Source organism: Echiichthys vipera (genome assembly GCF_963691815.1).
Source record: "Echiichthys vipera genome assembly, chromosome: 2".
Classification (NCBI taxonomy): Eukaryota; Metazoa; Chordata; class Actinopteri; order Perciformes; family Trachinidae; genus Echiichthys; species Echiichthys vipera.
In genome coordinates, this window is record NC_139827.1 from 17,461,936 (window position 1) to 17,475,372 (window position 13,437).

Sequence of the window (13,437 nt, forward strand, 5' to 3'; positions counted from 1 at the left end):
CAGGATAACAGCCATATGTGCTGAAGGCTTCATGCACAATATAAAATCCCACAAAACCCCTGAAGGCAATTAAGCTATAGATGTTTTACGAAGCAGTTTGAATGGGAATAACCCCTTTCTCTGTTCCACTTACTATCAGCCACAAGATGTAGGCACTGGTGGGAGGACCCTGCATGAAGGAAAGAAAGTAGGCAATAGTGAAAAAGTACTTGGTGGGTTGCATGTCATGCTCCAGGAAAGTTTCTGAGTGGAAGAAAGTTGAGCTGTTGCCTGAAGAGATGCTCATTTCAGCAGCCATTAAAATGTTCCTCAGGTTCTGATCTTCAGATTTACAGGGCTCCTGGAGGCGAGATAGAGTAAGAGAACTCAACAGTCAGGGATCCCAGAGGCAAGACAACAACCAAAAAACAGTGTAATTAGATGAGTCCCATTAGATGAGGATGTGTAACACTCAATGGTTGGAAAATCATTATTAATTGTTGTAACTGTTATAGTGCATATCTCAGAGATATCTAAGAGCTTTTATCTTTCCATATTGGATGTTTTTCCATTTGTCTTCCCACGGGGTGTCCAGTTCAATTTTGATCAATCATTACTAATGTTAGTTACAAAGTGGATTTTGAATTTTGTCTTTTGAATTAAAATAACGTTATCAAGAACATCATGCATTTTCACCTTTAAGTTATTGATGTTACGATAAAATATACAAGTTAAACTTCAAAACCAAACTACCAATTTTTTTGACACAAAGGAAACAAGGCTCTATTTGAATTGACTTTTTGACTTGTGTGTTTCCTTACAGGGAATCACCTCTTTTTCTTTTTGTGAAAAATATGTCCATGTACTCTAAATAAATCTTGCTAATCTGAACCTTAAAGGGTAATACACCCCCTAAATCAAGAATTTCAGTATGATGTTTCCATAGCCTGGAAAAGATTCTGTCAATATTTGTGAACATGAGCTACTTTCTCTCAAAGCCAGAAACCAGAGAAGCTGATCTAAAGACAATGACTGGGAGACTGATTTTATTTGTTTTCATTTTTATACCCAAAGTAGCTTCTTTTTTTTTTTTTACTATGTTAGTGTTGTGAAACAGAAAATGTTCCCATATGCTCAGGACATTGTAATACAACACATGCAATCTATGACATCTTCCTCAATTTATTACCTATCAAACAGCTGCACACATGACATTTGTGACATCACAAATTTGAGTTCTAGCACTTTAGTTTTTGGATTCAGAAGAAAGTTCTTCATGTTTACTAAAATCTGTAGACAGTCTATCCAAGCCATACAGATATCACTGAAAATGGGCATAGTTCCCCTTCATTGTAAAATTGTTATTATAGAAGAAAAAACACTCATGATTATTGCTCCACATACATCAGGTTAATATAACTGTAGATCCTTCACTACCCAGGATAAAGGTGACTTTATATGTTTCATTTTTGGAAACATGATTCACTTTTAAAAAACTTGGTTATTTTGACCCTGTGATGTGAAACACAATGATCAAAAGTACTGAATTTATGACACTGAAGTTAATGTTTCAAATCTGCAGTTAATCTAATCTGTTAAGTGTTTTATTAGCATACAAAAAGTATATTTAAAGCGAACTATGCTGAAACCAACAGCATTTCTACACATTTCAGTGCTGCACATTGTTCAGTTGAGAACAGTATGAACAATGTTAAATTGTTCTTTCATTTTACATCATTTGCAAGGTGTCTTGTTATCAGTTCCAGGGAGGAACCTCGTAAAAAAACATGCCACCTGTCAGATGATATGTTTCTTTCCTTTTTACTCACTTCCCTGCTCCTTTATGCTTCTGTGCGTTCTGAAGCACAAGAGCAAAATTACCACTTTCATCTTCACACCTAGCATCTCTGAAAGCACTCATTTTGTTCAGAAGATATTATTTAAATGTTATTTTATTTAAAATGTAATGTCAAATATGTACAGTATTTGTGTATTCCACAAAGTGTGATATGCCTTTGAATTGCTAAAGTTATCATCCGAGGATGACAGCAAACTGGTTCGGTACTTTTAATATGTAGGTGAGGCATCAGAGACACCATCAGATACAAACACACACACAAACACAAACACTAGTGCCAATGCTGCATAACAGTGAATGCTGTAGAGATGCGAGAAAATGACTGATTGCTTAATTCTTTTTATCAGTGAAACTTTAGAGAGAGAGAAATGCAGAAGAAGGGAAGAAGCTGTCACCACTCTCCTGCTGGTGACAGGATATAAATAGCAAGTATGGTTCTCTTAAAAGTCGAGATGAAAACATATGCTTTGTTTCCAGTGTGTAGCCGTAACGCAGCTTTGAAACCTGAAGTTGGGAGAAGACGCTCCTTCATGTCTCCCTCAGTAAGCCAGAGAATAACGAACAAGAAGAAGGCTCCTCTGAAATGCCTGACCTAATATTTGACAGATAGACAAGACATATGTATCCAGGGACCAAAAGCAGATTTAAGGATGAGCTCATATTGTATTTTATTGTAAATTTTATGAGGTTGCTGTGTCTGAACCACAACTTAGAAAGGGTAACCATTTCCTTTCTTCTTTTATTATCAGAGGAAATTCCAGTACATCATCATTTATGCTGCTGTGTAATTGTGTGAAACCTTGTTAGGACAAAAGTAAAATTTTTACATATGAAAAATGTCGTGTATACCACACTATGAAGACTCCCATCAGTGCTAATGACATTTCAATATGGGGAACGTTAACACTTCAGTATGTATAGGATACATGATTTCCTCATCAAAACAGAGGTTCCCAAATGCTGATTGACAACCTACATGGTACTTCGTATCCCACCAAACGCTACGTAATTTATACGATCTTTTAAAAGTAGGGGGAACCCTCTCAAAATAAAGAGCTGGTGAAGGACATAATGAGGCAGTATATACATGAGATCCACCAGAGTTTTCTTATCATACTCCCTGTTGTGTAATTGACTAATCAACATCATCCAAAGTACACAGTCTTTGTTCTCTGGCTAATGCATTCTGATGGGTTCAAAGGCATGGAAAACAGACACTGCAAGTGAGATAGCACACATATGGGTGAGTTTGCCTGTTTGTGTGTGTGTGTGTGTGTGTGTGTGTGTGTGTGTGTGTGTGTGTTTGTGTGTGTGTGTGTGCCCAATTGCATGTGTCAAGAGACCAATTACATTTCCGAGTTGTACTTCAAATGAGGCACATAGAATCACTGCCCTTCCCAGATTTGGCTCCAGCAAAAATGAGAGCAAACCTGAGCTATATGCATGCATGCATACACACACACACACACACACACACACACACACACACACACACACACACACGTCTTTTGTTTATAGTAATTTTGGTGGGCTCCATGCCGAGTTACATAAGGTATTTTCCCAGTGATGGCAGCTACTTTGCTTAGCAGGTGAGGATGTAACAAAAATATTGATTCTGGACAAACAAATAGCTACCAACTCACTGACTGGGTAGAACTTGCAAGTAAACAGAATAGGAAAATACCAATATTGATTCAAACAAACAAATAGCCACCAACTGACTGACACAGGCACAACTTATAAGTTAACAACATAGCATGAATCAAATTTGAAATGACGGGGGGTATATAGACTCTAGACTTTAGATTTGCTGACTGATCTTGCCTCCATTGGTTTCTGTGTTAGAAAGGCTTAACATGCCTAAACTCTTGGTGGACTCAATCTCACTGCAGGTAATCTTTAGGAACATGAACATGGAGGTCAAAGTACATATAAATGCATACATATACATGCTTTAGGAACATAGCCCAACAGTGTGTTGGTAGTCAGTAATCCCAATGTGTTTATGTACAGAGCTAATCTTTCTGCCTCTCTTCCGCTAAGGGACCGAGGACTCAGCTCCCACTTGCAGGTAAGCCTCATTCCCATACATCGGCCATAACCGCTAATCCCCCTTCCTGATACAGATGAGAAGAGCTGAGAGAGCGAGAGAGAGAGAGAGAGAGAGAGAGAGAGAGAGAGAGAGAGAGAGAGAGAGAGAGAGAGACAGAGAGAGAGAGAGAGAGAGAGAGAGACAGAGAGAGAGACAGAGAGAGAGATGATGATGATGATGTTGTGATCTTATGGATGTTGACTAATTTTGATATTAAATATATTTAATATCAAACATAATGTGTTTAAAAAAGTTATTTGGTTTCCATCTGTTTCTTTATGTCATGAGAAAAAGAAAGTAGTTCAGCCAACATGAGGAAAGAAAGTGCTTACCCAATAAGAAAAAGGCTAGATGACATAGCAGTAATTTAAGCAGTTGATTCCTGTAAAAGCTAGTTGAGGATGTAGTTAAATTGAGTTCAAATAATTTGTGGAAACAGATATTGATTGTATCACCATTTTCAGTTTCCATGGGCTGTCATAAATTGTGGTCCCTCCGTCGTGGACAGGATGGTCTGTTCTTACACACCTCTCTGCGCTCCCTGTGGAGCATTTTACAGCTCAGTATAGTATACAAACACTGTCTGCCCCACGATCATTTAAATTAAACAGATAAAAAATAAACAGAAGAGGAGCTATACAGAAAAACTTGATACAAATCAACGCAAAATCTGCGACTATGCAACAATATCAGAAAATAAAATGTGGACTTTTAAACATCAGATCTCTGTCATCTAAAGCTGTATTAGTAAATGATCTGATATCAGATAACCATATTGATTTACTCTGTCTGACCGAAACATGGCTGTGTCCTGAAGAATATGTTAGCCTAAATGAATCCACTCCTCCCAGTCATATTAATACTCATATTCCTCGAGGCAGTGGTCGAGGAGGAGGCGTTGCAGCTATTTATGACTCAGGCCTATTAATAAACCCTAAACCTAAACTAAATTATAATTAATTTGAAAGTCTTGTTCTTTGTCTTTCACATTCAACCTGGAAAACTGTGCAGCCAATTATATTTGTTATAGTGTACCGTGCTCCTGGTCCGTACTCTGAATTTCTCTCTGAATTCTCAGAGTTTCTGTCAAATTTAGTCCTTAAATCTGACAAAGTAATCATTGTAGGAGATTTTAATATTCACTTGGACAGCGATAATAATAGTCTTAGTATTGCGTTTATCTCTCTATTAGACTCGATTGGTTTTAGTCAGAGTGTACTTAAACCTACTCACTGTTTTAATCACACCCTCGACCTTGTTTTGGCTTATGGTGTGGAAATTAATGACTTAATAGTCTAGTGCTAAAACTAAATTTAAGGAAGCGATTCCATCTGCATTTACTTTAATGCCTTATACTAATATTCAAGATTCCTGCACTAACGTTAGTTTCTCTGAAATTGATCACATTGTTGACAGTGTTGCAAGCTCTCTACGAACAACACTCGACTCTGTTGCTCCTTTAAAAAAGAAGATGGCGCGCCACTAAACTGGAGGAATCTGACTTAGTTTGGCAAGAAAGTCTTAAAACATATAGGAAGGCCCTCTGTAATGCCAGAGCAGCCTATTACTCATCCTTAATAGAGGAGAATAAGAACAATCCTAGATTTCTTTTCAGCACTGTAGCCAGGCTGACAGAGAGCCACAGCTCTATTGAGCCATGTATTCCTGTAACCCTCAGTAGTAACGACTTCATGACCTTCTTTAATGACAAAATTATAACTATTAGAGACAAAATCAACTCGCTTGGCACCAATTTTTCATCAAACCCAGGAATCTTAGAAACTGTACGACCTGATATATTCTTGGTCCCGAAGTCGACCTTAACAAATTAACATCTACTATTTCAGCATCAAAGCCCTCTACTTGTTTCCTAGATTCTATTCCAACTAGGTTACTTAAAGAAGTGTTACCTTTAATTAGCACTCCTGTATTAGATATGATTAACATGTCTTTATCAGCAGGTTATGTACCACAGTCTTTTAAAGTAGCTGTAATTAAACCTCTTCTTAAAAAGCCCAGTCTTGATCCTGAGGTACTAGCCAACTATAGACCTATATCTAACCTTCCTTTTCTCTCTAAGATCCTCAAGGAATTAGTTGCCAATCAGTTGTGTGACTTTTTACATAATAATGAGATATTTGAGGATTTCCAGTCAGGATTTAGAGGGAATCATAGCACTGAGACAGCACTGGTGAAAATTACTAACAACCTTCTTATAGCTTCAGACAAAGGACTTGTCTCTGTACTTCTTTTACTAGATCTTAGTGCTGCCTTCGACACTATTGACCATCACATCCTGCTACAGAGACTGGAGCATCTGATCTGCATTAAAGGAACAGCACTGAGCTAGTTTAAGTCATATTTATCAGATAGATCTCAGTTTGTACATGTTAATGACAAATCCTCCATGCACACTAAAGTCAGTCACAGAGTCCCACAGGGTTCTGTCCTTGGACCGATTCTTTTCACCTTATATATGCTTCCCTTAGGAAATATTATAAGGAAGCACTAAATTTTCATTGTTATGCTGATGATACACAATCATATTTGTCGATCAAACCAGAAGAAACCGATCAGTTAGATAAACTTCAAATGTGCATTAAGGAAATGAAAAGCTGGATGACCTGCAATTTTCTGATGTTAAACTCAGATAAAACTGAAGTTATTGTACTTGGCCCCAAAGGCCTCCGAAACTCAATAGCTAAAGACATTGTTACTCTGGATGATGTTGTGTTGTCCTCCAGCACCACAATAAGGAATCTGGGAGTTATTTTTGACCAGGATATGTCCTACGATTCTCACATAAAACTAACGACAAGGACTGCATATTTTCACCTGCGTAATATTGCGAAAATTAGGAACAATCTGTCTCAGGAAGATGCAGAAAAACTAGTCCATGCATTTGTTACTTCTAGGCTGGACTATTGCAACTCCCTATTATCAGGCTGTTCCAATAAGTCTGTTAAGAGTCTCCAGTTGGTCCAAAATGCTGCAGCTCGTGTACTGACTAAAACAAACGCAGAGAACATATTTCTCCTGTATTAGCTTCTCTGCACTGGCTACCTGTAAAATCTAGAATATAATTTAAAATCCTTCTCCTTACGAACAAAGCTCTTATTGGTCAGGCTCCGTCGTATCTTAAAGAGCTCATAGTACCGTATCACCCGACTAGATCTCTGCGCTCTGAGAATGCAGGGCTACTCGTCGTTCCTAGAGTCTCCAAAAGTAGAAATGGAGGCAGAGCCTTCAGCTACCAAGCGCCTCTCCTGTGGAACAAACTCCCAATGTTATTCGGGAGGCAGACATTGTCCCCATATTTAAGAGTAAACTTAAAACTTTCCTTTTTGATAAAGCTTACAGCTAGGACTTACGATAAGATTTTCTTCTGCTTAATTATGCTGCTATAGGCCTAGTCTACCGGGGGATAATACTTTTCCTGATACTCTGAGCTCCTTTCCTCTCTGTCTGTACCATTCATGTTTCATCAATGCATTTTACTAATTCAGCTTCTTCCCCGGAATTGTTTGTGCTTTGTCGTCTCGCAGGTCTCTGCTGATCGTGGGGGTGCCTGCTGCCGTGGTCCTACATGACGCTTCCTGCTGCTATTATCACTGTTACTCATATATACTATCACTAGTTTAATAAACTATACAATTTGTAGCCATAAAAACACCACCAGTGGTATGTCTCGCTGTATCGTAGCTGATATTGCCACTACTCATCATTGATCATTGTACCTTCACATTATCATTGTCATATTCTATCACCTTAGCTGTGCTTGTTTCTACTATTCTGTTGTATTAACTGTCTTAACATATACGTCATATTCACATTACTATAGATATTATTATAGTTACTGTTGTTGTCACCTTAGATGTGCTTGTTTCTACTATTCTGTTGTATTAACTGTCTTAACATATACGTCATATTCACATTACTATAGATATTATTATAGTTACTGCTTGCATCTCTGGAAGTGTGTCTGTCTGTCTCTCTCTGTCCATCTGTGTGTCTTTTCTCTCTTTCTCTCTCCTTTTCTTCATCCCCAACCGGTCAAGACAGATGGCCGTCCTCCACAGAGCTGGGTCTGTCCGACGTTCCTGCCTGTTAAAGGGAAGGTTTTCGTTGCCACCGTACTCTACAGAGGAATTGTTGGGTCTATTTAAATCATAAATAAGTCATTGAGTGTGGTCTTTACCTACTCTGTAAAGTGTCCTGAGATAACTTTTGTTATGATTCGACACTATAAATAAAATTGAATTGAATTGAATTGAATTCTTGTCCAACTACAAGTTTGTATATAGTACATGCAAATTATGGTTAGTTTGTTGTCCAGAGACACCCTTTCATGCAAATTGGCATTGCCTTGTCTATTGGCATGTTTTAATGCAAACAAACTTAAGTCAAATCAGTCACAATTCTCCTCATTCACCCATTCACACAGATGTAGTGAGCCACCACTCAGGAGCAATGTGGGGTACACACACTGACTTGCGGACAGGAGGAACCAGGGGTCGATCCTCCAACCCTATTTTTACTGTATAACCTGCTCCATCTCTTGAGCCACAGTCAAGCTGAGAACTGGTACAACATTATATCTAATTAGGTGTCCAAGCCCAGGGGGGCTGGGGCCAATGCAATGCAAGCAGCAGCGTGGCCCCAAGTACCAGCAGTGCTGGGAACCCTATTGTTTTCACAAGGACTTTTTTCTGATTTTTCAAGTCAGATTAACAAGAAACTTAATTTCTGAAAAATAGTTTCTGATGTTCATCTGAGGCTTTGAGAAAAATATGACATCAAACATCCAGGAGGTGGCGCTGTTTTGAATATCACTCATACTGGAGCATTAACCGTCAAGTTATGGAAACAAAACTTTCAGGGGAGGTATAGACTGGTGCCCCCACAGAACACACCAAAAATGACATATCACCACCACAACTTAACGCTATAATCAAGGAAAAGGCTTTTTGGGCTCTTCCACGTTGTATATTGCAAATACACATAGATTTTTGACATGCACATGTTCTCTGAAAGGCGCTGAATCTTGGGATTTAGACGACGGCACATTTTCGCCTAGTATTTCTGCACAAAATTCCCCAAAAATTAAAAGCCTATTTTTTCAAACTCCTCCTAGGCTAAGAGTCCGATCACCACGAAACTTTGCAGGAATTATCTTTTAATCATCTTGATCTAAAGTTCTCCAAAGAATTAAATAATGATATAATAAATAATAATTAAAATAGTATTGTATATCTTCGCAATAATTAGTCTGAATAACATCAAACTCAGATTGATATTTCTCCAACATAACTTCAGGCTCTGTGCAAAATTTGAGGTCAATCGGACATTAGTTGGCACTGTTACACAAACATGCAAAAATATTCAAAACCTACTTTTGCTAACTCATCCTAGGCCAAGAGTCTCATCAGCATGAAATTTTGCACAAATAATATTTCTCACGCTAGGATCAAAAGTTATCAAAATAATTTTCATAATCCAAACAATATGAAAGTTATGGAGGAAAAACCACACTGAAGTCAAAACAGGAAGTGGTGCATTACTTTGAACTCTACTCTTTACTCTGATTATCACACAACTTGGAAAAGTTATTTACCTAGTCGTACCGAGGGTCTGTGCAAAATCTGACATCAATCGGCCACAAGCTGGGGCTGTTATGCAAAACTGAGTAATGCATGCATTATGTGAACAAACACAAATTTCTACTAACTACAATACCCACACTTTCTATTTCAAACTACAATCTGTGCTGTGTTTAAGCTGCAACTTGCGTCGTGCCCATGGACCTGCGGATCCGAATTGCATCGCCTCTGCGGGTCGCCAGGTCTGAGTTGCAAGGGGGGCTTGGACCTCTTTATACCTGCTTGCAGGTCTAGTTATACATATAGTTTCTGTATCCTTGTTTACAACGTATAATAGAATTGACTTGTATGTAGACACTGTATGTTTTTTATGTTTATATATATACTGTACATATATGCATCTATTATTACATTAAATTTTTATGTTTGCCTATCATCCCGAAATTTGTTCTTTGATCCAAAACTGGAACTGAAAACCAAATTCCTTGTACACGTTATTGGCCAATGAAGCGGATTCTGAAATTCCAACAAACAAAAATGATACGACTATTAATTAGCAATAATAATATTTTAAGGTTGATTAAAGACAATGGTTGGCCCTATACTCGGTATGGTAGGTAACAGTATAGCCTTCAGACTGGATGATTTATATTCAATTTCAATTCAATTCAATTTTATTTATAGTGCCAAATCATAACAAAAGTTATCTCAGGACACTTCATGGATTAGGTATAGACCACACTCTTTGACTTATTCATGATTTACATAGACACAGCAAATCCTGCATAGAGTAAGGTGGCAACGAAAACTTTCCCTATAACAGGCAGGAACATCGGACAGACCCAGCTCTAAGGAGGACAGCCATCTGTCTTGACAAATCATCTTAAAAATAACAACATAGCTAGGGGCTCGTAAGCCCCAGCTGTAAGCTTTATCAAAAAGAAAAGTTTTGAGTGTACTTTTAAATATGCGTGCGTGCGTGCGTGCGTGCGTGCGTGTGTGTGTGTGTGTGTGTGTGTGTGTGTGTGTGTGTGTGTGTGTGTGTGTGTGTGTGAGAGAGAGACATAGACAAAGATGCAGAGAGTTCAGTGTTCCTGACTAGAGGCCCTGAGGTCTCTGACCTATTTCTGCCTGGGAGTAGCTGTTTCATCAGAAGGGGGCCACCAGCCGCTGCACCTGGATGGTGACTCGATGTGTGTGCGTCTGTGGTGGGGTAGCTGTGAGAAGATGCACCCAGCGTCTCTCAGGTATTTCTCTACAGCTCTGTTTGGCCTATGCTGATGTAAATACACACTCACACACTCCTCCTGTATTCCTTTTCCAGTCTCCATCTTTTCATAGAGCAGCAGTTTCACACCACACACACAAACACGCATTGTACTTTCTCAGTCTCTCTCTCAGGTGCTGCCTGCTGCAATGTCCAGTGCTGAGTGTTGCTGTATCTCCGTTCACAGCAGGACACACACACATGCACACACACGTGGCCACACTCACACATACCCCCACACACACCTACAAAGATCCTGTTACGTTAAATGTGTTCACAGCAGGGTACACCTGATTCAAACGGCTAGCAAGAAAGTCTAATGATTGATGATAAGACCGGAATATCTGCAGCCGCAGCAAAATCACACAAACAGGTTATCTGGGACCTCCGGGCACTGAGCTGCTTTCACATGGCAATGGAAGAGGGCTCGGGATCATTACCATCCCTCCCAACCCCCCCCCCCCCCCCCCACACACACACACACACACACAAAGACACACAGACACAAACCAAATCCACATACATACATGCATGTGCAAACAGATATGGGCACAGCATTATTCATAAATAACTGTAGAACATGCCAGCAGATTCTCACACGCGCGCACACCAACTCACACTCTTGTGCACTCTGCTGCTGCCTCCTTTTTTCTACCTTTCTCTCGTGTACTTTGAGACAACTTTCTGCTGAACTGCTGAGAAGGCAGGCAGGTAAGCAGGCACATCAGCAGCGGGGCAGAGGTGCTGTTAGTCTGATGAGCAGTAAAGCTGTCAAGAACACCAGAATAGCTATGAGGAGCTGCATTTGCTCTCATGTTTACCAACCTAAAAACCCACTCTGCCTCGTAACGTTCTGCTTTATGCTACTGTACATAAAATACAGGCAATGCATGCGGCCCATTCCCTTCAAAGCATCTACTCTTTTACTGATGTCCAGAATCTCACCAAATGTCACACATCTTCTGCAGCATTAGGAGCTGTAGGGAGTGTATTTGTTGTTGTGTTATAGCATGATGGAGGTGTTGCTCCTGTACCAACAGTGTGATTGGAGTCTTTCCCACTGACGTAAGCCGGAGAGGAGTTTTCTCATACAGAGCAGTGATGTAATGGACTGTGAAGGTACTAGTCAGGCTCCTTCTTTTCGCTCCCTCCTCTCTGTCTCGCTTTTCCACCCTCCCCCTCTCTGCTCACATATTTTTCTCTCTTTTCTTTTTTTGTTTTGGCAGGCTACTCCTTCTACTCCTCTGGGATCAATGAATTAAAATCCAACAGCTCCCTCGCTCGGCCACAAAAGGGAACTACACCCTGAGATGTCAGCTGCTGCTTGCGTGCTCCCCACTGTGTCTCTCCATCATCTCTCAGTCTCCTTCCATAAGCACGACAAACATTCCTCCTCCCTCTTTCCTCCATCTGCCTTGAAGTTGTTCCACAGTCACCAGTCGCCATGTATGATACCCAGGTCGGTCCTTGAATGGTTTGTTGTACTTTCCTAGACACAGACAGTTATTTTGTCACATAAACTGTCAGAAACGTGAAACATTTATTCGACTCAAGTTCCCACCAAGGAGTCCCATGCTAGTGCTCCTCCCCATCTTCTTCTCCTCACTCCTTTTTCTCTGTAGTCATCAAAGAAGAACCACCCAGCTCTGTCTGCCCCTGAGAGGAACCACAACAAGAAAGACAAAACTTCCCAGCTCTCTACTACTCTACTTGACCATTCCAGTGTGAGGAGAAAAATCATATGCACACATGCATGCAATAATAGCAGCACTGTTCCATCTGCACACATAAACACACTCTAGCAGTTTTCCCTTTTTCCTGAGGGAGGCCCTCCTTGACTTTTCATTTTACAAAGGGCTTGAACTACTACTACTATTACTACTACTACTACTACTACTACTACTACTACTACTACTACTATTGCCACACACACACACACACACACACACACACACGCACACACACACACACACACACACACACACACACACACACACACACACACACACACACACACACACACACACACACACACACACACACACACACACACACACACACACACACAGTATGCATGAATGCATTCACACACAAACACTTGCAACTATATATATACCATAAATGCACACAAATAAAGTGCAATGGGTGTTTTGAGAGAGGAAGCCCTCAACATAAATATCCAATTACCAAACACATCAAACGCACAGAGGATGAAATATTGATAACTTTGAGACATTTATGTAATCCACAATGGTGCCTTATATAAGTGTTCCATTTTACAAGAAGAAGTAGAAATGTGCAGGGAGGTATTGTTTTCTCTCTTTTTTTAACATCACAGAGTAAGAAAAAAAGAAACTGTTGTATGTTGGCAGACAATAGTGTGAGCATATGAGAGTAGTGGTTGAAAGCATTTGGACAAATGTGCTCCCTCTCTAATGCCCTCCCTAGCTCTTTCACATTAAGTGCTTGCACAGAAGAATACATGAAACCCACCTATAGCTAAAATGTAACAGAGAGGCATGGTTACAGATCTGCCTCTGAGAAACCATAACATATCATTGTCGTGTTATTTAAACTACAACACCACAAATGGAAATGAAGGCAAAATGAGTGATGACTTAACCGCTCTTGGAGTTCCATT